At 39.5% G+C, this 25682-nt stretch overlaps 1 long non-coding RNA gene across 3 annotated transcripts in view; it reads right to left on the bottom strand.

The window, feature by feature from the left end:
- Positions 1 to 25682, bottom strand: part of LOC136884637 (uncharacterized) — an 83598-nt gene that overhangs the window by 18225 nt on the left and 39691 nt on the right. Inside the window, exon 7 of one of the 3 annotated variants that reach the window (XR_010861394.2) lies at positions 128 to 347. The exons of the other annotated variants lie outside the window; for them this stretch is intronic. This is a non-coding gene — a long non-coding RNA (uncharacterized lncRNA). Of the gene's footprint in view, positions 1 to 127; positions 348 to 25682 lie in introns of those variants that run through there. 3 annotated transcript variants of the gene reach the window in all.

Genomic DNA, 25682 nt, shown 5'->3' with positions numbered 1-25682 from the left:
AAAACATTTTACTTTTCCATCCTAAATGAATGAAAATTACAAAAGTTAGGACTTTTTTTTCTTTCCATTTATTTTTTTCATAATTGCATTAAAAATATGAATTCTACAAATACTTTACAGCAATATTTCAGAAGTTTGGACTTAGTTTTTTTTTTTACATTTTCATAAACAATAGAAAAAAATAAAAAAATTAAGCTTAAAAAGCAAAAAAATCTTAAAATATTCATAAATTTGTTGAAAATTTCACATTTTGAGCAGAAAAACAGCTTAAAAATATACCCTAAGTCCAACACCTCATTTCAAGTGTCCAGGTTCAGCGTCGAAACTTTTATGAATTACGAACTTTCCTGTTCAAGAAAAAAGTATTACAGAAAAATTAATATTAGTAGGTACATGTAATACAGTACTGCTATTGCACAAGAGGGGAGCATGTTTTACTTCCCCACTTGTGCAATAGCAGTACTTAAAATGCATCATCGAAGCACCTGCAAAAAATCACTGTGTGATATCAGAGTTCTTTGATAGGACCCTAGAGAGAGACCTTAGATATTTTGGCCAATAGGGTTTGGTTATTCGTAAAAACATTTCACAGACGTATCTGCAGGTGCAACGATGAGCTGTCGCCATTTTAAAACATTAAACACAGCAGTATTGTCAACAATTGGAAGTGTGTGTGTAAATATGATGCACACGATCACCTACTAGTGACAAAATAATCTTTAAAAGTATTTAGGCTATCAACCACCCGAATTTTGTTGGCGCAATACAGGGTCTCTTTCACAAACCCAGACCAAACCCAAGGTGTTTGTACTCTGAGCTACAGCAGCCTGCACGTGTTCGAACTGGCAAGTGTCAGTCTGAATCTGTCATTAACATGGTGAGACAGTTATCATTGCAACACCGTATTTTTGTATGTAAAATTTCTGGTTTCATCTCGATGGTCGTGTGAACATCTGTAACTCTCGCTACTGGTGCGCAGAAAATCCTAATAGTGTTTATGAAGTTGAGGAAGATTGGTGTTTGGTGTGCTGTTAATGCAAGACAGAGGCCAATGACCTAGCTTGTTTGCCCCTTTAAACAACAATCATCAATGCAAGACAAATAATTGGGCCTGTTATCTTTGAGATGGCAGTAAATTTAAGATGCTCCACTAAACATTTTGAGATAGGGTCTGAGAAGATACTATTTTTCAGGGCGTGTTTGACGCCGTTCTTCCATCAGTTAACGGAAGACCGAGCTCGATAGCTGCAGTCGCTTAAGTGCGGCCGGTATCCAGTATTCGGGAGATAGTAGGTTCGAACCCCACTGTCGGCAGCCCTGAAGATGGTTTTCCATGGTTTCCCATTTTCACACCAGGCAAATGCTGGGGCTGTATCTTAAGGCCACAGCCGCTTCCTTCCCAGTCCTAGCCCTTTCCTGTCGCCATAAGACATATCTGTATTGGTGCGATGTTAAGCCAATAGCAAAACAAAAAAGAAAAATCGCATAGGCGGTTTCAACAAGATTCAGCCCCTGCTCATGCAGCAGAAGATTCCCTTCTTACAATCTCGGAAGTGTTTGCAGACAGAGTGATCAGTGCTGCTCTATTTCCCCCTCGTTTTCCAGAGCTAACAAACTGTGTGCGATTTTTACTTGCGGGGTAAACTGAGATAAAAAGTATCGAACAAATCCTCACACATTGGAGGAAGTGAAAGAAAACATTACGAATGAAATCAGAAACATCACTATGGCAGAACTCGCTCGCGTCAGCCTGTATAACCCAGGAAGGACAACACTTCCAGCATCTTTTATAAGGTAACATTTCAGATAAGACTGTATACACGCTAAAGCAGGGCGGCCCCGCAGCTGTCGTAGAGTACAAACACCACACGATTTACATGAGAGACCCTGTATATTGAAAGGGCGTGTGTTTATCATTCCTTCAACTATTATCAGTAAGACACTCGCTGCACTATTCAGTCACTGTTCCTGGGATGTCCAAAGACTAGTGAAAATGAAATCCCAACACTAGCAAGGAGTTGTGCTAGATAAACAAAATTCAGGAGGCGTGTTTGCACATCTGAAAGATGACGCCTATTCAAATTTGTGCGCTAGTCCAGGAAGAGCGGTGCTAGTAGTGCCACTATGATGTTGCAAAGCAAATTTCCTTTAAATACATGCTGTACACTTTGTACATCCAATGTTGATGTTATGAGGTAGGTGCGAGTCAAACATGCCTTTAAAGAGATGAAGGCATATCAGTAGCTTACGAGGCTGTGTAATAGGGCTACAAGAAGGTGGATACTGCAGAAAGCCTTGGCAGGGATGTGTCCACAGTGCATCAGTATTAGTAACAATGGTCACAGGGAGGCACTTTCTCAAGAAGACCGATGTCACTACTGAGACGGAAGACAGTCTTATTCGCTGCATGACTGGTAGTTCGTACTGCGTCTGCGGCAGCCATCAGAGCTTCAGTCGGCATGGGAGTGACACAAGAACTGTAACAAATCTATTACTTGAGAGACAACTCTGAGCCAGATGTCCTGTAGCTCTCATGCCACTAAGTCCGCATCACTGCCCTCTGCGACTTCAGTGGTATCAAGCTAGGCTCATTGGAGGGCAGAGTGAAGATCTATCGTTCTCAGATGAGAGCTGTTTCTGTCTTTGTGCCAGTAAAGAGGAGGCAAGGTGAATGCTTGGAACCACTCTGTCTGCAGTGTCAACACACTGGACCTACACCAGGAGTTATAGTCCAAGGAGCTATTTCCTTTGACAAGCAGGAACAGTCTTGTCATTATCCCAAGAACCTTAGAAGTGGATTTGTACATCAGACTGGTGAGTGACCTGGTTGTGCCGTTGTTCATTCGCAGTATTCAAGGGGATAAGGCTCGTCATCATAGTGCTGCTGCTAACACCCAACGTGCTCTACAGTGTGTCGATGTTGCTTTGGGTCTGCAAGATCACCAGAAAGATCTTTTGCCCATGTATGGGACATTGTGGGACGACAAATCCACAGTCACCCAATACCAGCATTAATTGTTGCTGATTTGACTGACCAAGTACAGAAGGCATGGAACTCCACATGCTATAGTGCATGCACCCTTGCATTCAAAAGTGTGACGACTACAGCGGTTATTAATCTACCATGTCACATGTCTTCTCGCACCTACTTGAACCTGTGACCAGGAAACTTTAATCAAATATGTTACCGAGACAATTGCTTAGCCAAAACTGCATTCCTTCACACTAATGTCATCTTGGTGTTGGGATTTCATCTTTTGCTAGCGTAATTGGTTTCGTCAGTATTATTAAAGATTTTATAATAATTTCTCCAAAACTGAACAAAGATTGGCAAGTTCTTAACTTAAGCACTTCCAAGAATTGACACTACTACTAGATAAACAAAATCACTAACCATTTCTGACAAGTATGGACAACTTTCTGATCACTGACTTGCACAACTTAAATTGGTAGGCCCCTATATTATATTCAGATTTTCACTTTGCTTTTTCTACCCTAAGAGTCCAAATAACTAGGGTGAAAGTTCAGCAAAAAATAGCATTTCTTTAATAGAACCTTTGAAAATTAATCCTGATCCTTAAGTTTTAACAGGGAACGTACAGTACTGTAGACTCACTCTAGTCCGACCAGCACCGGTCCTTCAATGAAGAGGGAAAATAAGTCACGCCGAGGGAAGTTCAGCTTTACAATTGGCAGCGACTTATATCGAGCAGCTGACAGAAGCAAAGAAGCAACAGCAGTTGATGTAATGTTTATAAAGAAGTGGCATGATTTTGCTTCTAAAAAATAAACTGACATAAAAAAAACAGAAAAAGACAGCCAACTTCTTTTAATTTTTTAATTCCACAGAGTTTATGGCAGTACTACTGTATACTGCAATGTGAGTTCCTTCTGTTTATGACAGTCTGTGATGTTTTGTACAAAATGTTAGTGTACGTTTACACATTAAATTCTGAGTTTTTGTAATATGTTTTTCTGCATTTAATTTTTCTCCCCTTGGAGTGAAACTTCAATAGTGTATGGAGACATCACAAAGACATCAACTCATTTAGAGTGAGTACACTTGGTGAAGACACATTAATACTAGTTGCCTTGTAATTGGTTCTTTCTGTACTGTACTTCACTTAAGATAAATATTGGTGTTTATAGCATACTGTCGGTACGTCCCGAGGTGGACGAACTAGAGGGAGTCTACTGTACTTTGCTGCTGTTGATAATGACATGACAGAAATACAAATTATCCCACATGCATTCGCCACGATTCAAACCACACCTGCCTTATGACACTTTACTAGCACATTCAATATACATACAAGATTTATTTCACTAAAAGCATGCAGAAATTAAACACAAAATAGGAGATGCTGTATTAAACATTTTGAGATAGAGTCTGACAAGCCACTATTTTCCAGGTTATTCACATTTAGTTTTCACATTAATTACAGTTATTTTATTTACATTTAGCTTTTACATGTATTACTCTACAGTGCCATAACAGTGACAAACCTGAATTTTGCACCTCACAACTAACTTAAATGTAACTTAAAAGCTTCTCACACAAGTTCAATATAAATATTACACCACATTATTAAACATGACCAACATCAAAATAGCACCCAGGTGGATGACAGTTGAGAGAGAAAGGATTCAGAAAGTGGGGAAATTCAAATACCTGTCCGAAAGAGAGCCATGTTATCGAGAATCAACAAGATGAACTTGGCATATAAACTAAGTATGAACTCTTACAACAACAAGAATATCTCCATCAATGCAAAACTCAGACACTACCAGACAGTGATCCGCCCGGAGACTTTATATGCAGCAGAACGTTTGAACCTGTAGTTGGAACTAGAGGAGAGAAAGATACTGGGGCCCCAAAGAACAGAGGATGGATCATACAGAAATAAAGGAAACCAAGAATTATATCTCAAGATGGAAAAGATTTCAGATACCATCCAGAAGAGGAGAGACATGTTCTTCAGACATATCTAGAGAATGAACCATGGAAGACTGACCAATCAGATAATAAGATGAAATGAAATGTCGTATGGCTTTTAGTGCCGGGATATCCCAGGACGGGTTCGGCTCGCCAGGTGCAGGTCTTTCTATTTGACACCCGTAGGCGACCTGCGCGTCGTGATGAGGATGAAATGATGATCAAGACAACACATACACCCAGCCCCCGTACCGTAGGAATTAACCAATTATGGTTAAAATCCCCGACCCTGCCGGGAATCGAACCCGGGACCTTCTGAACCGAAGATAATAAGATATTTTAAGATCAGGAAATCTACTGTGCGCTGGTACCATGAGGTGAAAAGGGACCTGGAAGGAACGGAAATTAGCAACAGGGATGCTTGCAAGTTGCGGAGAAAGGCCACAAAGAGGTTTCAAGAAAAAGTTAGATCCTCTACCCAAGCGTCAAGGAGGAGATTGGAGAGGGAAAGGATAAGGAGAACTGGACGGGATTAAAGCCCAGAAACAGATGAAGCTGAATTCGAATTAACGTAGTCCATAGTCAGCCAAAACGAAAAAAAGAAGAAAAAACAAGGAATAAAGATACACACTATTTCTTGTTTAATAGTACGTTTCTGTTATCATCATCATCATCATCATATGCAGTTTCCAGCTGTTGACCAGGTCTATAATGTTCTATTTACGCTGAACTTGTATGTTCGACAGGCTGAAAACTTTCAAGTTACATTTAAATGAGTCGGCACTGGAAAGTGTGGCTTCCTTCTTAGTAATTCAATGCCAGGACGTACAAGATACTCCCGCACCCTTTCATATCCCAGGTGACTACCTGTCCCCACTGGGGTCTCGATACTGTATAAAATTAAACAGGACTGATCATTTGAGACAACGGGAGCTTGAGGGTCAGCCTGAAGACTAGGCAATCCACATTGCATTTTTTGGTTACCTACTGTATTGTCATGAATAAATAACACCCACGGGATCCCCTGCTTTTAATAAGAGGTGACTAAAAGGGGCCCCAAGGGATCATATCTAGGAAGCATGGGATAGCGACCATGGGGCCCTTAGCTGAGTTCCGGTAATGGTGCCACTTACTTGCGCCAGGTTCCTCACTTTCATCTATCCTATCCGACCTCCCTCAGTCAACTCTAGTTCTTTTCTGACCCCGAAGGTAGTAGGTGTTGAGCCCTAGGGAGTCTTCCATTTTCATGCCCTACATGGCCCTCGTCTTTCTTTGGCCGATACCTTCATATTTTGACGTGTCGGATCCCTTCAATTTTTTCTCTCTGATTAGTGTTAATAAAGGATGATCGTTAATTTATACTTCCTCTTAAAACAATAATCGCCACCACCACCACCACCACCACAAGATGGCCCTGTCTTTTTGTATTTACACTGTCATTTGACGGAACATGCTATGAATCAATCATACCATTAGAGTTTCACAGAGCAGAAAGACATTCAGCTTGTGTACGAGAAAGTATGTAGAAATGTCCTCACAGCTGAAAGGCTGTAGAGGGGACGATTTCCCCAATGCGCATCATCCATCACGATGAGTTTTCATTTCTGTAGATACGTGAATACGGGAAAGAGGTTTGTTGTGACCAATATGAGGATCCTTGTCACGCCCGCCTTTGAAGGAGGAGCTGGAATGTATTGCAGTGAACACCACTACAAGTATTTGTCGTGTTACACATGCAATGGACCCTGGCAAGAAATCCACAGACAGCGATTACAACCCCACCACCCACAAGTCCATGCACTGCATTGGACTGACTTCGCACCAAGCGTCGAATGGTGTCGGTGGTTGTTTCAGCAATAGAATGTTTGAGAAGATTCCCTACAATTTGTGCTGTTAATTGACAAGACCTCATTCACTCGTAATAGTACCTGGAACAGCACGAATAGCAGTGTGTGTGTGTGTGTGTGTGTGGTATGAGGAAAACACTATGGTCAAGTCACACCACCAAGTATATTCTGCTGTGAAGATCTGGGCTGTCATTCGCTCACTGTGCTAATCAACAACCTGCTCATGGTTCATGCAATGAGTTTCGCCTAAGTTGTGGAAAGACATACACATTTCAGTGAGGGTGTCTGCAACGATCTGCATGTTACATCTCCTGGTCGCTGGACTGGAAGGGGAGGCCCTATTCCTTACCCAGTGAGGTCAACCAACCTGAATCCATTCAATTATTTGGTATGAGGATATCTAAAATCACTCATGTGTAAGACCCCCGTGGTCATGCTAAGACTGTAGTCACCTGTGATGGGATTCAAAACACACCGGGGATATCTGAAAGTGCAGAAGAATCTCGTACCCCATGTCATGCTTGCACTGAGGTTGGTGGCAGTCACTTTGAGCAACTGATGTGTAAGGTACAAAATAAGTTAACTCAGGTTTGCCAATGATATGGTAATGTATAGAAATAACTGTAAATAATATAAAGCTAAATATAAATAAATACATGTAAAATGTATCTTAGATGTGAAGCTTCCACGGTCTGTTGAGATATTTAATTCTTCTGGGTTGAACTGGCTTGTTTTTCTTTCTATACCTTCCGTACAATTTGCCGATATTTTGAATACATTGCAGTAATCTTTGTCAAGGCGACTAAAATGGTAATCAGTCTCCCAGGCAGTTAAATCAACTATGAGAGCCTTCTCTTGCTGGATGACGTAAGCCCAATGGGGCCTCCTGGAAAAGTCTGGAACGTGTGTGTCACTTGCTAAATAGCTCGGGATTGCCGGCGCTATTACATACCGAGGGTTCAGCCTGTACGTTCATGTTGTGACCTGCATATTGTAATCTATGTATAATAAGCATCCAAGAATTATTGCTGATTCTGTATCCTTCCTCTAAATTCATACTGTTCGGGTGTTTCTCAATTTTGATAGCTCTCAGATTTTTTCTTGAGATTCTAGGGAATAGCTGCTAAGATGTTGATTTTGTCAAATGCAATTCTGTGTCTTGTTTTGCAGGAATGCTTGGCTACAGGTGAAATATCTAGTCTTGGTTCTTGGTGTGATGGATATTTCAGTTGTGAAGTAAGACATGAACCAAAATCTTAGCTGCTACTCCCCGGAATCTCAAAAGAAAAACCCGAGAGGGTATGAAAATTAAGAAACACCCAAACATAAATTTAGAGGAAGGATACGAAATCAGCAATTCTTGGATGACTATTATACATAGATTACAATATGGAGGTCACAATACGAACATACCGGACCAACCCTTGTTATGTAATAGTACCGGCAATCCTGAGCTATTTGGCAAGTGACACACATGTTCCAGACTTTTCTGAAGGCCCCGCGGGTTTAACGTTGGCGAGAGAGAGAGAGAGAGAGAGGGCTAATTAAAGGTGAAGCACAATAACCACAGTCCTAGATGATTTTTTTTTTTTTTTTTTGCTAGGGGCTTTACGTCGCACCGACACAGATAGGTCTTATGGCGACGATGGGATAGGAAAGGCCTAGGAGTTGGAAGGAAGCGGCCGTGGCCTTAATTAAGGTACAGCCCCAGCATTTGCCTGGTGTGAAAATGGGAAACCACGGAAAACCATTTTCAGGGCTGCCGATAGTGGGATTCGAACCTACTATCTCCCGGATGCAAGCTCACAGCCGCGCGCCTCTACGCGCACGGCCAACTCGCCCGGTCCTAGATGATTTAGCTGCCAGAGAGACTGATTACCTCAGTAGGAGTAAGAGTATTTCAGTCGCCTCGACAAAGAACACCAAAATGTATTTGAAACGTCAGGAAACCGTATGGAAGGTACAGAATACAGCAAAACAATCGAATGCAGAAGAAGAACTAAATGTAGCTGTAAATGATCCAGAAAACAGTAACAGTGATAGACATATTTAACTCTTTATGCTTTCTTCTAAGAGCCTAGCTTTTCTATCCAGTAGAACTTCCCCTATTTACTGTTTAATTTTTGCATGCATTTACTGAAACACTTTGTAAAATGTAATTGAATGCTCATCTGTATTGAAACATGTTCTAACAAACTGCATTTCCTTTCAGCCTGACTTATTCTGTCGACTGGCTTCCACACCACCCGGTCTCTTTCATAATTTTGCAATTTGTAATGGACGGAACAGTTTAAAAAAATCTATATTTCCATTATAATTTAGGCATAAGGTGGACTGAAATGTAACAACTTACACCTGAAGATCAAAACTGGTGGCCATATCCAAAAGTAAACTGAATTACTTGAACTAGTTCAAAACCAAAAAGAAAGGTTATTTTACAGTAAACCTCAATACCTGAGATAAGATCGAGGCAATATCATCTGTAAAATAATATAAACTCTAATCAAAGAGCTAAATAAATCAATTAATTCACTCATCCCAGGAAAAAAACAGGTAAGTGAATTCTTTAGGTTTTTTAAAATTTAGGTTAATGTTCTCTATCCTTTGATGCTAACTTCATCATAATATTGAAGAAATAGCCAAATTTTACTTCCAGTAGTGAGGGGTAGTTAGCGAATGAGTTGTTCAAAATGAACGCTTCACTCCTATGAAGTGTGAACTAACCACTCAATTTCAATGAACAGGCAGTGCAAACACTTCATAACATTCAACTCATTCTATTCGTCTGTCACTCGCTCTCTTCCCTCTCCCACTATCTGCGTCACTCTTTACCCTTTCGCTCCCAGGCCCATCCTACCTGTCACTGCATCCTTGCACAGATTTCCTTCTCTGTTTATCTCTTCCTTGTCCCTATCGACCATCATCTAGATGCTGTAAGCCATTGGGTGCCCATTATTACACAGCTCTGTAATATTACAAGGGTTTATCGAGTGAGACACTGTGAACGAAGTCGCTGCTGAACGACATAGTGAGCATCATCATCAGCCTACATTACTTCATGAATGAACTACTTCATTTGAACGATTCACAGTAAAGACTGTGAATGAGTGAAATAGTTCATACGCATGAACTGGTTCGACTCATTGCTTCACAACAGCCCACCTTAAGAAACAGATAAGTTGAGTTATCTCGTTAATATTCTGAATATTGTTAATAAAAGTGGCTTCAACCAGATAAGCCAATTTGTCACATGTGTAATACATTTCCTGTTGTTAATGAGAACTATTAAATCTTACAGCTAACAATACACAAATGTGACTTATACACTTTAGTCTTTACTGCCTCAGAGAAGAAACTAATGTCTGGTCAATACAGAACAAGCCAGTTTCTTTCAAAATCCAAAGCAGAGACTTCGTTCATATTTTGAATTAAACAAAATCCAACCAAAACCATTATTTAAAAATCTGTTCCATATAACGCAGAATGGTTTACAACATTTGGTGAATTGGTGATCTCGTACTGTTAAAAAACAAGAAAAGGCTTCCCCTGAGAACATTTTTTGTAAACTTATCTTGTTATTCCCTGAGATGAGTGAGTTAGCCAAAGACTTTATCGATACTTCTTAGGTGATCGAATATATATGAACTGCTTTGGTACAAAAATATATCTTCAGTTTAAGAACACGTTTAAAATTCTATATCCACACACAGCTTCAAGAAGGTTGTCCATACTTGTTTTACAATGATAAATTCTCCTGAGTATCTTCATTACAATGTAAAATTTTTTAGACATACCATTATAATGAACAAATAAATCAAGAGAACTTGATGGGCTGGAAGAAAAACTGGAAGAAAATTGAAACCGGTCACCATAAAGCACAGAAAGAGATTTCTCAAGTTTTTCTTCCAACCAGGTTTTAACTACAGAAAAACAATTTAAAATTGTTAAAAAACACCCATTATTCTGTTTCCAAATCATATTTTCTTATTATTTGCCCGTCTACCAGCAAAATAGAGGGGGAAATGACAAAACAACACTTTAAACATTACTCTTCTTCTTTACTACAAGGAATTAAGCTATTATCTCTTTGATACTGTATCTGGAATTTAGAAATACCCCCTTTTGTTTCAAATTATGATTTGGACAGATAAGACCTGTGATACCTTAAAACAGTGCTTTCATTATCACTTGTTAAGTGATGATAATAGGATTGTATGTTGCACACTGAACAAGAGACTCATCCTATCACATCGTTGTATGAGAAAAAGATCATAATTTGGCTTCCCAGAATTGGTCTGCAAGTCAATCACTTCAAAATATTCCTACAGAAAACTATCTGCCACTTACTGTATATCTTCAGTTAAAACATCAAAACGTAATCAAAAGAGTCTTGACATCCGCAGGCATTCCAGCTCTTTTGGGACCTACAGCAACCAATCGACCCGACGGTAAACATCACATCTTTGAAGCATGGAAAATCCTTAATGTGGGATGCAACTTCCATGGATACGGTTGCAGCTACGCATTTTACCAACCACCTCTAAAGTAGCTGAGTCAGTAGCAGAAGCTCCCATTCTTTTAAAGAGAAATAAATATCAGTCCATTGTTGATGATTACATTTTTTGTCGGTTTGCTATTGAAACGTTTGACCCATGGTGCTCTGAAGCAAAGAAACTTGCCTCTGAAATCGGGAAAATGCTACAGGACATCACAGATAATTCCCGAGCTACTGAGCATCTCCCGCATTGCATCAGTAACACTATCCAGAAAAGGACTGCCGCAAGTATCATGGGAACATTTGCTTCCTCTCCTTCCTTGGAAGGAATATTTTATTGTTAATTAACTTAGTATCATTGTAAATTTTTTCAAAAATAAAGTTAAATCATCTAACCATTTTATGTTACTCGAAATCATCATTTCCAAGGTGATATTTTATAGTCACAGTGTCATCTAACTTGACTTTATCTATATAAAGACTGTGAGCAACTGCATAAAGACCTCAATAACATTGTGAGATGGACAACGGACAATGGTATGATGATAAACACGGTTAAAAATCAAGTGATGTGTTTCACAAATAGGAAAAGTCCTCTCAGTTTTAATTACTACACTGATGGGGTGAAAGTTCCTTATGGAGATCACTGTAAGTCCCAGGTATTAATACAGTATAAAGAAAGATCATCATTGGGGTAATCACATAAATGGGATTGTAAACAAAGGTTACAGATTTCTGCACATGGTTATGAGGGTATTTAGGGGTTGTAGTAAGGATGTAAAGGTGAGGGCATATAAGTCTCTGGTAAGACACCAACTAGAGTATGGTTCCAGTGTATGGGACCCTCACCAGGATTACTTGATTCGAGAATTGGAAAAGATCCAAAGGAAAGCAGTTAGATTTGTTCTGGGTGATTTCCGGCAAAAGAGTAGCGTTACAAAAATGTTGGAAAGTTTGGCCTGGGAAGACCTGAGAGAAAGGAGACAACCTTCTGCTGCATTAAATCAGCTTCATTTTCCGTATCCAATCTAATTTACATTAAATCAATAAAAGTAAACTTCCCCCTGCTTGATACTACAGTATATATTTGCTTTACGCAAATTAATTATTTGTAGAACATGTTTCATTCCTGAGGAACATCTTCAGATTCATAACACTGCTTAGGTGAAATCACAGAGAATTTTTTTCTTCTCAGAGAAAAAAAGAAACCAATCTTAAAATAGTAGCTTTGTTACGCTTAAAATAAAACTAACTTAAAAAGATAAAAATAATATGTGGGGAGGGTTGAATGGGGCAGTGAAGTGGGAATGTTCTAACCTAATTTAAAACAATTTCCTATTCACTTAAATAGAGGTTAAAAATTGATAGTATACAGCAATTTTGTTCATATGTGATGCGTATGTTTTTCTTAGTTGTTCATTTTTTAAAGTTTTTGAAAAGGGCTTTTCATGTTGATGTTACGTCTTAATTTAAAAAACTGTTCTCTTCAGCTGCTCTTCTTTTCCGAAGCGAGTATTGTCGTTTGATTTAATTTGGTGAAAATGAGTCGCTTGAATTTTTGTTTATTGCAGGATCCTCTGAAGCTGATTGCTGTCTTCTTGATGTTACGAAAAAGCTTCCCTACAGTCTTGTTATGTCGTTACTCCGCTAGCATTGTACCACGCACGGTGCGCCATCTGGCGATGTATGAACGTATCACTTACACCTCTATTACTAATGCCTAATTCAAACTTTCATGAAGGCTTCCTAGTGAACAGTCGAGATTTTCTTCGGAGCAAAGTTCTCTGCAAAACGTAAATACTTTCACCTTTATTCCTTGACACAGCATAAGCCCAAATCATGCCTATAAGTATGAGCCGTGAAAGCATCAATGCAAATGCTAACATCAGAGCCATTATTGACATTAAATTCAAAGGGAAAGCATGGCAGAGAAAAATTTTACTTCTCTCATGTGACTCCAGGTGATGTAAAGAACGCCCTCAATGACATAAAATCGGGGTCTACGGGACACGATGGAATGACCTTGTGCCTTTTAAGAGCATTACTAGATGTCATTCTCCCTACAATAACACACGTTATTAACACCTCTCTCATCATGGAAATCTTTCCTGAGGACTGGACAAATGCCATCACCTGAACCTTGCCAAAAACCCTCAACGATTACCGCACAATTAGTATCCTCCCTGTACTAGGAAATGTACTGGAGAAACGAGTACACAAACAAATGACCGGCTATCTTTTACAACATAATTTACTTGACAGATATCAAACAGGGTTTAGACTAAATTACAATACCACCATAGCCTTAGTAAAAGTAAGAAACAACATTTCGCTAGCAATGGACAATGGACAAAAGACTATTCTAATTCTTCTCGACCTTACTGTATACACAGATATATTTTACTACCCAAATTAGAAACTGAAATTTTCTAATGATGTACAGTATTATGCTGGGTACGTTCCTATCTCAGTGGATGTCAACAATGTGTGTCAGTGGGAGATAATATGTCTATATGGCAAAACACAGAGATGAAGGTAGCCTAGGGTAGGTTTTATCACCCCTTAGACATGATTAGCCTCAGTCAAAAAGGCCCTCTCCTTAACAGTACCGAGGAGTGCTTCATATCCCATGACCAGTTTACTAATCCTATTTTGAATAGCAATGAAATATCTGACAACAACAATGTTCTTTTTGAGACCATAATTGCCAACCACTACAATAAGAAATTCAACAAGCATAACATGAGCAATCACCCATATGCATCTCGTAATGTCTTCCACCTCTCTCCCCCTCCGCTTCCTACTTCCTCTCGTTGCCTCGAGCCTAAACCTCCACCAAGCTCTCACAACACTACCACCCATTAACCCACCACATGAACTCCCACTGGAACATCAAGGGGTAAACTTACACTTGGGTTTTTCATTATCATTCTGCCTTCCATTCTCTCTGTTTTCTTACTCCCGTTCATTTAGTCTTTTTAGATATCCTTACACAAGCCTCGTTCAGCATACTGATCGATATGGGTCTATGTCAGATCAAAAATTAGATGGATCCCCCTAATTTTTGATCTGATTTTTGATAAGCTCTATTGGTGGAAAAGAATCTAATTCCCTCCATGGGAACTTAGAATTTCCATATGGGTCTATGTTTCAACATAATAACTAAGACACCCTTTTGAGACCTAACTTTCTCCTATTCAGCATTCAAAGGACTACACTACAACTTTAATATTAAACAGAAGACCACCTAACAGCCAGCACAGAAGTTTGCATGATCAACTAGTGTCAAACTCAACATGCAATCTTCAGGTTTTTCTCGTACACAGAGTGGCCAAACGTCATGGGAAGGCGTGTCCCATTAGAAAATGTGCCATGCATGACCGCTGAGCTTTGTGGCTAGCTGCGGCATAGCTGAGCAGTCTGTCACAGACACCAGTGTGATGAAGATGGCAACATGTCACAAATTAACTGACTTTGAACGTGGGATGATCAATGCCGCATGGCGTATGGGTCATAGCATTGCAGAGATTACTCGTAAATTCAGGTTTCCAAGGTCAACAGTGTCGAGGGTGGATATACAATACTGCAGAGAGAATGTTACCACCCGCGTAAATCACTGCATAGGAAGATCACAGGTACATCACGTCGCCTCTGCAGAACCATACTGGGTGCTCAACGAGCTACTGAGAGTCAGATCACCGCCCAGTTGAATGTTGGGAGTCAGGAACCCATTTCTACCAGGACTGCAAGGAGGCAACTAAATCCCATAGGCTTCACCAGCCGACGACCAACTCATGTCCCTATATTGACACCTCCACACAAAGCTCAACGACGTGCATGGGCCCGCAAACATCAGCAATGGACCATGGAACGGTGGCAGCGTGTGGTACGGTTCGATGAATTCCGGTTCCAGTTGTATCAAACTGATGGGCGCGTGAGAGAGTGGTGTCTCATGGTCGTAATTAGGGCCCACTGTCCGGCTGCAGGGAGCGCTGACAGATGCACATTATATGGAGATTCTTTCAAACCATCTGCATCCCTTTCTGGCACTAGAGTACCCTGATGGGGATGCCATATTTCAATATATCACCACTCTGTGGTCACACTCAGGTGCTTGGAGGAGCACTCTAGTGAAGTTACGATCTTGGACTGGCCCTCCAGATCCCCTGATCTTAATCCAATCGAGCATTTATGGGATGCTGTCAATGCTGGTGTATGCTCCATGAGCCCCGCACCAACTACACAAGATCAATTGTGGGGATCAGTGCAAGATGCGTGGGTCCAGATCCCTCCAGAATGATTCCAACACCTTGCAGAGTTGATGCCTTGCCGTATTGCTGCAATTTTGAGGGTTCGTGAAGGAGCAACTCGATATTAACGTCACAATTATTCAGTGTGTGTATTGTTATTTAACTGCAACACTGTTTTTGCATTCACATCTATTATCTATATGTTTAATCCATTGATCTTACATGAACATTATTAAGGATAGCAATGCCATTGTTCCTTCGCACGTTTTATATCTCTACATGATCCCCTTAGAACTACTAGCCTAGATGTTCAATGTGTTACTTTTAAGTTGAAGTATTGCCACCACATTATATTAACCTTAAACATCAAGATCTCAAGAAGGTTTTGGGATGCAATCAAATGCCTTTTCTTTAAAATTTCCTTCTGGAAAGATTGCATATCTCTAAGAGTATTACGAAGGAAGTAGCCCTCGCATCCCTTAAAGGATATAAGGCACCCGCATTGCAAGCCAAAAGAGGCGATAGGATGCTGAGTGACCAGCAAACCCCACTGCTGGATATAAAACACAACTTTCTGCAGCTTAACCTAGGTTTGCTCGAAGGACACATTTGTGGATGTACTTTTAAACAGTGATGTTTCATTTTCATGTTCCAGCACTGTGGTAGCCCCTTTCAGAACTTCCTGGAAGGGACCAGTGTGTCAACAGTCTAAGGGTGTGGGCAGCTTTCAGCTGATTTATCCGTGCACTTTCTGGGAGGTGCAACGAGAATGTTCCACCTCTAGCCATATCGCGGACGTTCCAATAAACATCACCCAAGCTGTAAAAAGGAGGAGAGCCGCAAACAGTCCGTCAGTGTTTGAGTCGGAGTTGGACTCGGTGTCAGAGGCTGCGCTCGCCGAGTTGGTTATTTAGAAAAGATTTTTTTCTTGTACAAGAATTTGATTTCGTTCCTAATCCATATCCTATTAGCTTTATTTTGAGTACTCTTGTGTTGTAAAGAGTTTTGCTGTCTTTTTATATTCACTTTGAAGAAGTTAGGCATTACATTATGTTTTTGCACTGTTTCAAAAAATTAATGTCCTTGCCCAATTTTGCAATTTTGATTTTAAGTTTCCTATATTGATAGGCCTTGAATTTTGCTTGGTGACGTTCATTATTCAAAGATGTAAACTTCATTGTTTTCCCATATTGAACTGAGATTACAAAGATAAGTTTTAGTAAGGTTCAACCTTTTCAATACAAATTACAAGTTGTGTAAGATGTTATTTACTACATTTATTCAATAGTGGTACTGATTTCGACATATACAAATGTCAAATCTAGTAATGATAACTGAGAAGGTTTGTGGACGAACCAGTGGCACAAGAAGATGGAAGGAAACTCCATGGTGGAATGACAGAACAAGAACTGCTGTCCTGAACAAGAACAACATGTTCAGAAAATATTTCAAGAACCGGACTGATCATAATAAGGAACTATACAGGGTTGCTAAAAAACAAGCAAACAAAGTTGTTACAGAAGAACGAGAGAAGTGGTTGAACAAGTGGAGTGATGAATTGAAAGAGGATGTTAATGGTAATAAGAAAATGTTATGTGGGATGATGAAAAATAGAAAAAGAATACTCCAAATACCTAAGAGATGATAATGAAAATCTGATCACTGAAGATGAGAAGGTCAAAGAGACTTGGAGGACTAAATGTGAGTTGCATGCAGCCTATACAAAAAGACAGAACCGGTACTACCTCCTGCAAGTCTGCCTCTGACAACAGGTTAGAATTAACATGGAATGATGTAGAATATGCCTGGAAATACACCAAAACTGGAAAATCAGCAGGGGGGAAAAATTAATGGAGAAATGGTCAAGGAAATGGGCATTTCTGGAAAACATTGGATCTACAGATTCTTTCGTAAGATCTGGAAAGAAGGGGACATACCAGTCGATTGGAAAACAGACATCATAATTCCAATCTTCAAGAAAGGAGACAGAAAGAAATGTTCCAACTATAGAGGCATCACTTTAACATCTCAAGTTGGTAAACTTTATGAAAGAATTATAGAATGTAAAATCAGACCCCTTATTGAAGAGAACCTCTTCGAAGAACAGTATAGATTCAGGAAGGGGAGATCAACAACTGATTTAATCTTTACAGTCCATCAGTTAATGGAAAAATACTATGAACACAACCGCAATTTGTGGTTAGCCTTTCTGGATATCAAGAAAGCATTTGATGCAGTGAATAGAGAGAAGGTGTGGGAAGCACTGAAGAAAATTGGAATACAGGATGACATGATACACCGGATCAAGAATTTGTATGAAGATACCTGAAGTAAAGTCAAAACACCTGTAGGAATGATATAAAATCTGGGTTAAGACAGGGTGGTGTTTTGTCTCCTCTTCTTTTCATCACTGTAATGAATGAGATTCAGAGAAAAGTTCACCAAACCATTGGAGGTAAGAAAATGAAAGTTATATTGTTCGCGGATGATATATGCTTGTGGGGAGACTCTAAAGAAGATCTTCAAGGACAAATAAACTCCCGGGCAGAATCTGCTAAAGAATATGGACTCATCTTCAGCCAAGAGAAAAGTGAGGTTATGGTCATGAAGAGATATGGGCAACCAATGGGACACATTGAAATGGAGGGGAAGCAGCTACAGATGAACCATCAATTCAAATATCTTGGAAGTGTTATCTCTGATACTGGTTCTATAGATAAGGAAATTTCCCACAGAATTCAGGCAGGTAGCATCATAATATAGAACAAGAAAATACCAATAAAATGTAAGAGAGTCATACATGAAACTTATTACGTACCAATCCTGACCTATGGTTGCGAAACATTGACCATGAGAAACAAAGATGTTAGTAGAATCCAGGCAGCAGAAATGAAATTTGTCCGTAGCATGATCGGCAAAACACGGAGGGACAGAGTCCGTAATGAGGAAATCTGCAAGCAGGCTCAAGTTGTAAAACTGCAGGACAAAATAACAGTGCAGCGACTGAGATGGTATGGACATATGCGACGCATGGGTGATAACAGATTACCAAAAAAATGTACGATCTAAAACTTGAAGACAAAAGACCAAGAGGGCGACCAAGACTCAGGTACAAGGACATGGTGAAGATTGATATTCAACAGACAGGACATACTTTGGAAAGTATTGAAGAAGGAGAGAAGTTCAGGGACCGCAACTGGTTGAGAAGCCTCGTTTGCCGACCCATCGCTTAAGATGGAGCGACGTGGGATATGTATGTATGTATGTATGTACAAATGTCATCATCAGCCTAAATCATACAAATTGAGCAACTACATATTAATTAAAATTGCCGTGGTGACATATAAAGATACACATCTTCATACACTATTTTTCACCAAATAAATACATTGATTAAAAGTTTTAACATGCTTGAACCTTTTTATTTTTATGCTCTAAACATGTGAAAGTCTTTAGAAGTTTCTTTTTACTGCGTGTTAAGATTAAATTGATACACTCATAGCAAATACATAATAATCTGATCTTGCTGATCTATTTACATATAAATACCCAAATCATCACATGTCATTTTTCAATTGCTATTAAAATCTTTAGTGATTATTTGTCAATTGATAAAAACTACTTGTTATTCAAATGCCATCCAGGTAAGAACAGATATTTAGTCGATAACACATTGCTTGTATAATGGACTTTGTGGAACTATGCGTTTGTACAGTATATCTCATAAAGCACGTTGTCTTTGAAAGGCTTGTTACACTTGTTAAAATTTACACTGAGACATATATAAAACTGTGTTGTCTAAATACGGTAATTGTTTGCGCTTCCGTTCTTCTCTTTGGGTGTAATACACGTGATCTAAAATTTCTCAGTCCAATCGAGAAGATTTAAAGAAGCCTGAAGAGAAACCAAAGCAAAAGAGGAATAAAGTTTAATGGGCATGGACAAGCTAATGGTGGATGTAAATATGGTATATGTGGCTCACCTTGGACAGCGTACCGAGATGTTTGACCTGTCAAACGAAGGTGCGGACTAACGTGCTACCATCTGGAGTGTAGTGAGGCAGATTTGGGCTGGAGAGGGTGGGACTGGGGTGGGGGAGGAAGGGCAGAGTTTAAGCCAGGTCTTGTGAACAGTGTGGTGGGGGTTTGTAACGTGATAGAGTATTGTGTATCACACAGAATATTGAACGTCTATTGGGAAGATCAATACACCTAAAGACTTTAATTATAAACTCAAAGAGGATGTTGGTTTTTTCTGAGATTTTGTTCAGGTTCAAATTGGAGTTAAAGTACTGATCAAAGTGAATGAAGCAACTTTCTGTAATGTCGAGAACGGGGCTGAGGGCAACAGAGGTTTTCGCTGATTACTAATTCCAAGTCACCTTGATAAATGATATTAAATACTGCAAATATATATTTTTTGCCATGCTGGTTAATCCTGTCCGTCGTCATCATCATCATCATCATCATCATCATCATCATCATCATTTTTTCGCTCCAGCAAGCCGGGTACATTTGTGTACGAGCCTTCTCTAGTTTGTTCTATCCATCCACAGATGCTGTTCATATATGCGACACCAGTTCACATCTCTAATTTCAAGGTCCTTCATTATCTGTTTTTCCCAAACATCATGAGGTCTTCCTGTCCGTATGGACTTATATTCAAATTTCTATGGAACACTTTCCCGCCTTGTCAATCCTGTCACTAGTGTCCCACCACAGTCTTAACGAGGAGTTGTTGTTACATCGGAGTGTCGAGGGAGAAGTTGGACTGAAGACGGCTGCAGAAGTGTTGGCTGCCACCAGTGTCCCATCAGAGTCAGTGTATCGTCGCATAGAGAACGGACTTCTGTGGACTGAGGACCGTTGTAGAGTCAACGTCTGGAGCAGCTATCGTGAGTGTAATTGGAACAGTGTTAATGGTTGTTGTTGTGAGGAGTACTTAGCTGTTGCTCTTTAGCTGTTCAATGTGTTTGTGTGAATTTCTGGACTGTCTCAGGAGTCGAACCAAGGAACAGTCATCATGTCTTATGTGGTAAGTAGTCGTGTGTTCAAACGGGGTGATTGAATTGTGAGTGCAAGTGAAAGGCCTGTCAATGAGGTAAGACCAACGAGCTGGACTTCCTGCTACGTGAAGAGAACAGAGACTTGTAAATACCCGGCAATTAGTAAATGCAGTCATTCATGGTTGTGTGTATGTGCATTTATTGGTTATCCTGGAATAAATTACAGTGATAAAACAGATGAAGTTTTATTCGTAACAATATTATATGCAAACACTACAGTTTGTCCAACGTGCCAGCCCATAATTTATGGCAAGTAAATAAACAAACTAAAACTAGCGTATCAGTGAACTATCAGTCACCTACGAAACAATTCTTGCTGCACTAACAGTGGGGTCTATACAGTAGTGGATATCAAGCTTTTGAGAAGTTATTCTATGTGGATACAAATTAAATAACTGTCTTGAAATTCTCTTGAATGGGCTTTAATTTTTGAGATTTCAGCATGTCGATTCGCAAACACCAGTTATAAGCTATCATATAGGCAGGTCAGAGTTGCGTTCTGGTAGCATGCTGGTCAAGGCGTGGACTCTGCACTATAAGTTGCACAGGTTCAAGTGTCCACCAAGTCATTTTTTTTCTTTTGGTTTGTTGAATTTTCAAATTATTTTTACTTCTTGCTGTTGATTTTAAGAGCATGTTTATTTTCACATGAACTTTTAATGATATTTCATTTCATTCCAATGTTTTATCATAACATCACTTTCTATGAGTAGTACATACATAATGTTCAGAACTATGAAAGAAGACGTTTTACGAAAATACAGAGAACCACGGGGCGGGGGGAAATCAAACAATCCCCACTGATCTGCATTTAGCATTGTTGCCCAAGTGGCAGATTCCCTATCAGATGTTTACCTAGTCTTTTCTTACATTATTTTAAAGAACTTTGAAGTTTATCAAACCTCTCCCTTGGTAGATTATTCCTCCTTCTCCTATAAACGTGTATTTTTCCCAATTTATCTTCTTGAATTCCAACTGCTATAAGCTCCACTCAAGCTTAACCCTTACCCATCATCTGTTGGGAGAGGCCTGACATTACAAAGTGCCTTTTCCGGTCGCGTGTCTGGAAATAATATACTGTACTGCCATCTTTTGGTTCAGCGTGGAACTTTGCAAGATCCAGATACTATTTGACTGTCAGTCAAAACTATTATTTAGATGGCAGTGTAATAGTTACTCCGTGTCCAGTCTACTCACGCACGCGAAGGCTCTAGCGAATGTAAACAAACATGGTCGCCATGAGCTTTCCTAGTCATATACAGAGTACTGTACAAAACCCCAGTATTTTTGGACCTCTACTCCTTCCTTGTACCCTAATGAACATATCTAATAGCATTTGATGGCACCTACAAGTGAACTGGAGATGGTCGATCTGTGTACCGTAATCCAACATTCAGTTGATGCTGACGGCTGGCACATCTACAGTATCAAAAAACAGATCCCGGTTTCAAGATATTGACGTTTACAGCGGTATCCAACTACAAATCTGGCTCCATGGCTAAATGGTTAGCATGCTGGCCTTTGCTCACAGAGGTCCCGGGTTCAATTCGCGGCAGGCTCGGAAATTTTAACCATTATTGGTTAACTTTGCGAGCCCGGGGGCCGGGTGCATGTGTCATTTTCATCATCATTTCATCCTCATCACGACGTGCAGGTCGCCTACGGGCGTCAAATTAAAAGACCAGCACCTGGCGAGCCGAACATGTCCTTGGACACTCCAAGCACTAAAAGCCATCCACCATTTCATTTCCAACTACAAAACCACCTCAAATTATGAAACCAGAGACTGGATTAGACTTTCTCAATTGTTTTTTACCAATGATTTGTTCAGTGAAATTACTAACGAAACCAATCGGTATACGATAATGATAATAATAATACAAGATAATTTGTCTGAAATTGTACATATTGTTTTTGTTTGCCTGAGTACAGCTAGCTGTAAACTTTTAAAGGTCTGAACACATCATTTAAGAGCAAATGTCATCTCTAAAATCAAGAAAGATGAATATAAGATATGTTGTTGTTTGAGTCATCAGTCCATATATGGTTTGATACAGCTGTCCATGCCACCCTATCATGTGCTAACCTTTTCATTTCTACATAACTACTACATCCTATATCTGCTCTAATTTGCTTGTCATATTCATGCGCTGGTCTACCCGTACTGTTCTTACCACCTATACTTCCCTCAAAAACCAACTGCACAAGACCTGGGTGTATTAAGATGTGCCCTATCATACTATCTCTTCTTCTGGTCAAATTTAGCCAAATAGATCTCCTCTCACCAATTCAATTCAGTATCGTGATTCGATCTACCCATCTCACCTTAAGCATTCTTCTGTAACACCACATTTCAAAAGCTTCTATTCTCTTTCTTTCTGAGCTCGTTATCTTTCTAATTCCTATATCAATGTTCGAGGTGAACAAATTTCTCTTCCTAAGAAAGGCCTTCCTTGCTTGTGCTAGTCTGCATTTTATGTCCTCCTTACTTGTGCCATCGTTAGTTATTTTACTACCTAAGTAACGATAGTCATCTACTTCCTTTAAGACTTCATTTCCTAATCTAATATTTCCTGCACCACCTGACATTGTTCGACTGCATGTAACCGTCCAGGCTTCTCCAGCCCTACTAATTTAATATAATATCATTTTACGCGATATCATTTGATATCAAGTTTATCCGCCATCGGCAATTATTCGTAATAACATATGTATTCTACGTCAAGCATTTGTAAAAAAGGTTTTTTATCGTCGCCATAAGACCTATCTGTGTCGGCGCGACGTAAAGCCCCTAGCAAAAAAAAACAACAAACAAATAAAAAGGTTTTTGCAATCATATTGTATATATTATAACATCATTTATTATTATATTATGAAAGATAGGAATTTTATTATGTATTGGATTTGGTTAATATGTTGAAATATAGTTGTTGTCATTTCATGTCATATTTGTGTACACGGAAAAGGTTATTCTTGAGCGTGGAAAAATACATGACTCATGGGTTTAACTCACGAGCCAAGGCTAGTAAACAGCGACCCGCGCGCGAGGCTTGCAAGCTGGTCAGCTACATCATCAACACGCCTACTGGACTTGTCAAGAAAGAAGAGAAGGGGAGTTGATAATTCGATCTTCGAATCAGATACTTCGTTGTATATGAGTTTTGAGATTGAACTGTTACCAAGAGTGAGGGTGAGCCCGGATATATAAAGATCCTAACAACCTACCACTTCTGCTGTGATCCTAACATCCTAACTAGAACTTCTACTGTGAACATTTACTGTGAACGACGTAATTGATTTTTGAGACAGTATGTGCTCGATCCGCGACATAGTTATTTTTGTACAATGTGTTATCGCTTCAATACAGTACTGAGCTGCGGTTATGTTATCGGATCTGCGTGAGACGAAACAAGCTTACGGCTTGTGTTATATTCAGTAAATCTTCTGGACGAAGAACTATGTTTAGTTCAAGTCTATGGAATTTGGTACAAGTCAATACCGTATAAATAGTATAGCTCAATTGGATTGAGATTTCTACTAATATGGAAAAATTCATATCTCTGAATTTTCTCCTCATATGATCAACGCTGATCAGTTTTTACGAGTATAGGGCCAATGTCTAATTTAACGACTAGGCAATTAGGGAGTGCTAGTCCAGATAGCCCGTACCATATCAGAGAAGGAAGGAAGGATGTCCATGGAGCCAATTCTACATCGAGAAGAAGAGAACGAGTAACCACGGAAACCAGATGACTTCAACGGAAACTGCAATTGGTGAGCTTCAATTAGATAAAGCAAGCAATAGTAATTTGAGTAATGTAAATTCTGAATCCCTCCACGCTTTAAGGAACTTTTCCGATTCATCTCATTTTTTTTGTATAATAAATTCATTTGTATTTTATATTGCGTTAATTTTCTTTCTTAAGTGATACTTAATGGTTAGTTATTTAAAATCCTACCCCTGTGATTTAAGTATAAGTCTCTATGCTAGTAAATATAAATTTTGGTTTACAGTTTTGTTTAAAACTGTAACCCTGGCGCCCAAACATCACATAGAGAAATGGGAAACCATGGAATGTTAATTGTTTCTATTTGCGTGGCAATTTGCGGGCAAGCCACATATAGTTTATTTGATATTCATGTGTCCCAAGGTAATAACTTTCATCTCCCCAAGTGTCTTGATGAGGAGAGCGAACAGTTACATGCACTCCATTACTTTTGTTTTTGACTTATTTATTTTCATCTTGTATTCTTTCCCCAAGACTCTGTCCATACCATTCAGCAATTTCTCCAGATCAGGGTTTTGATTTCCTCACCCTGAACTTTCATACCCTTTCTAAATTCCTCTTTGATTTCTTTTATTGCCTGTTCTATGTAAACATTGAAGAGGAGAGAGAGGACAAACTGCAGCCTTGCCTCACTCCTTTTCGGATTGCTGCCTCTTTTTCAAAGCCCTTGATTCTTATCACTGCAGACTGATTTTTGTATAGATTTTAGATAATTCTCCTTTCTCGGTATCTGATCCCGATCATCTTCAGAATCCCAAACAGCTTGGTCCAAACAACATTATCGAATGCCTTCTCTAGATCTATGAACGCTATGTAAGTGATCTTGTCTTTCTTAATTTTTCTGAAGCCAAATTGATCTTCTCCCAACTCAGTTTCAACTTGTCTTTACATTCTTATGTAAATAATACCTGTTAGAATCTTGCAGGCGTGAGATACTAAACTAATGGTGTGGTAGTTTCCACACTTGTCAGCACTGGCCTTCTTGGGAATAGGCATAACAACATTCTGCCGAAAATCAGATGGCACCTCTCCTGTATCATTCATCTTACATATTAAACGAAACGACCTCTCCATGCTGGTTTCTCCTAAGGCAGTCAGTAATTCTGAGGGTATGTCATCAATTCCAGGTGCCTTGTTCCTACTTAGGTCTCTCAAAGCTCTGTCGAATTCTGAGCTCAAAATTGGGTCTCCCATGTCATCAGCATCAACAAACAGCCTCTTCTTGTTCCAGAACACTATCATCTACTTCCTTACCTTGATACAACTGTTGGATATGTTCCTGCCATCTTTCTAGCTTGTCT

The sequence above is a fragment of the Anabrus simplex genome, chromosome 13 (genome assembly GCF_040414725.1).
Source record: "Anabrus simplex isolate iqAnaSimp1 chromosome 13, ASM4041472v1, whole genome shotgun sequence".
In the NCBI taxonomy this organism is placed as follows: domain Eukaryota; kingdom Metazoa; phylum Arthropoda; class Insecta; order Orthoptera; family Tettigoniidae; genus Anabrus; species Anabrus simplex.
This window is presented reverse-complemented; position numbering and strand designations above follow the sequence as displayed.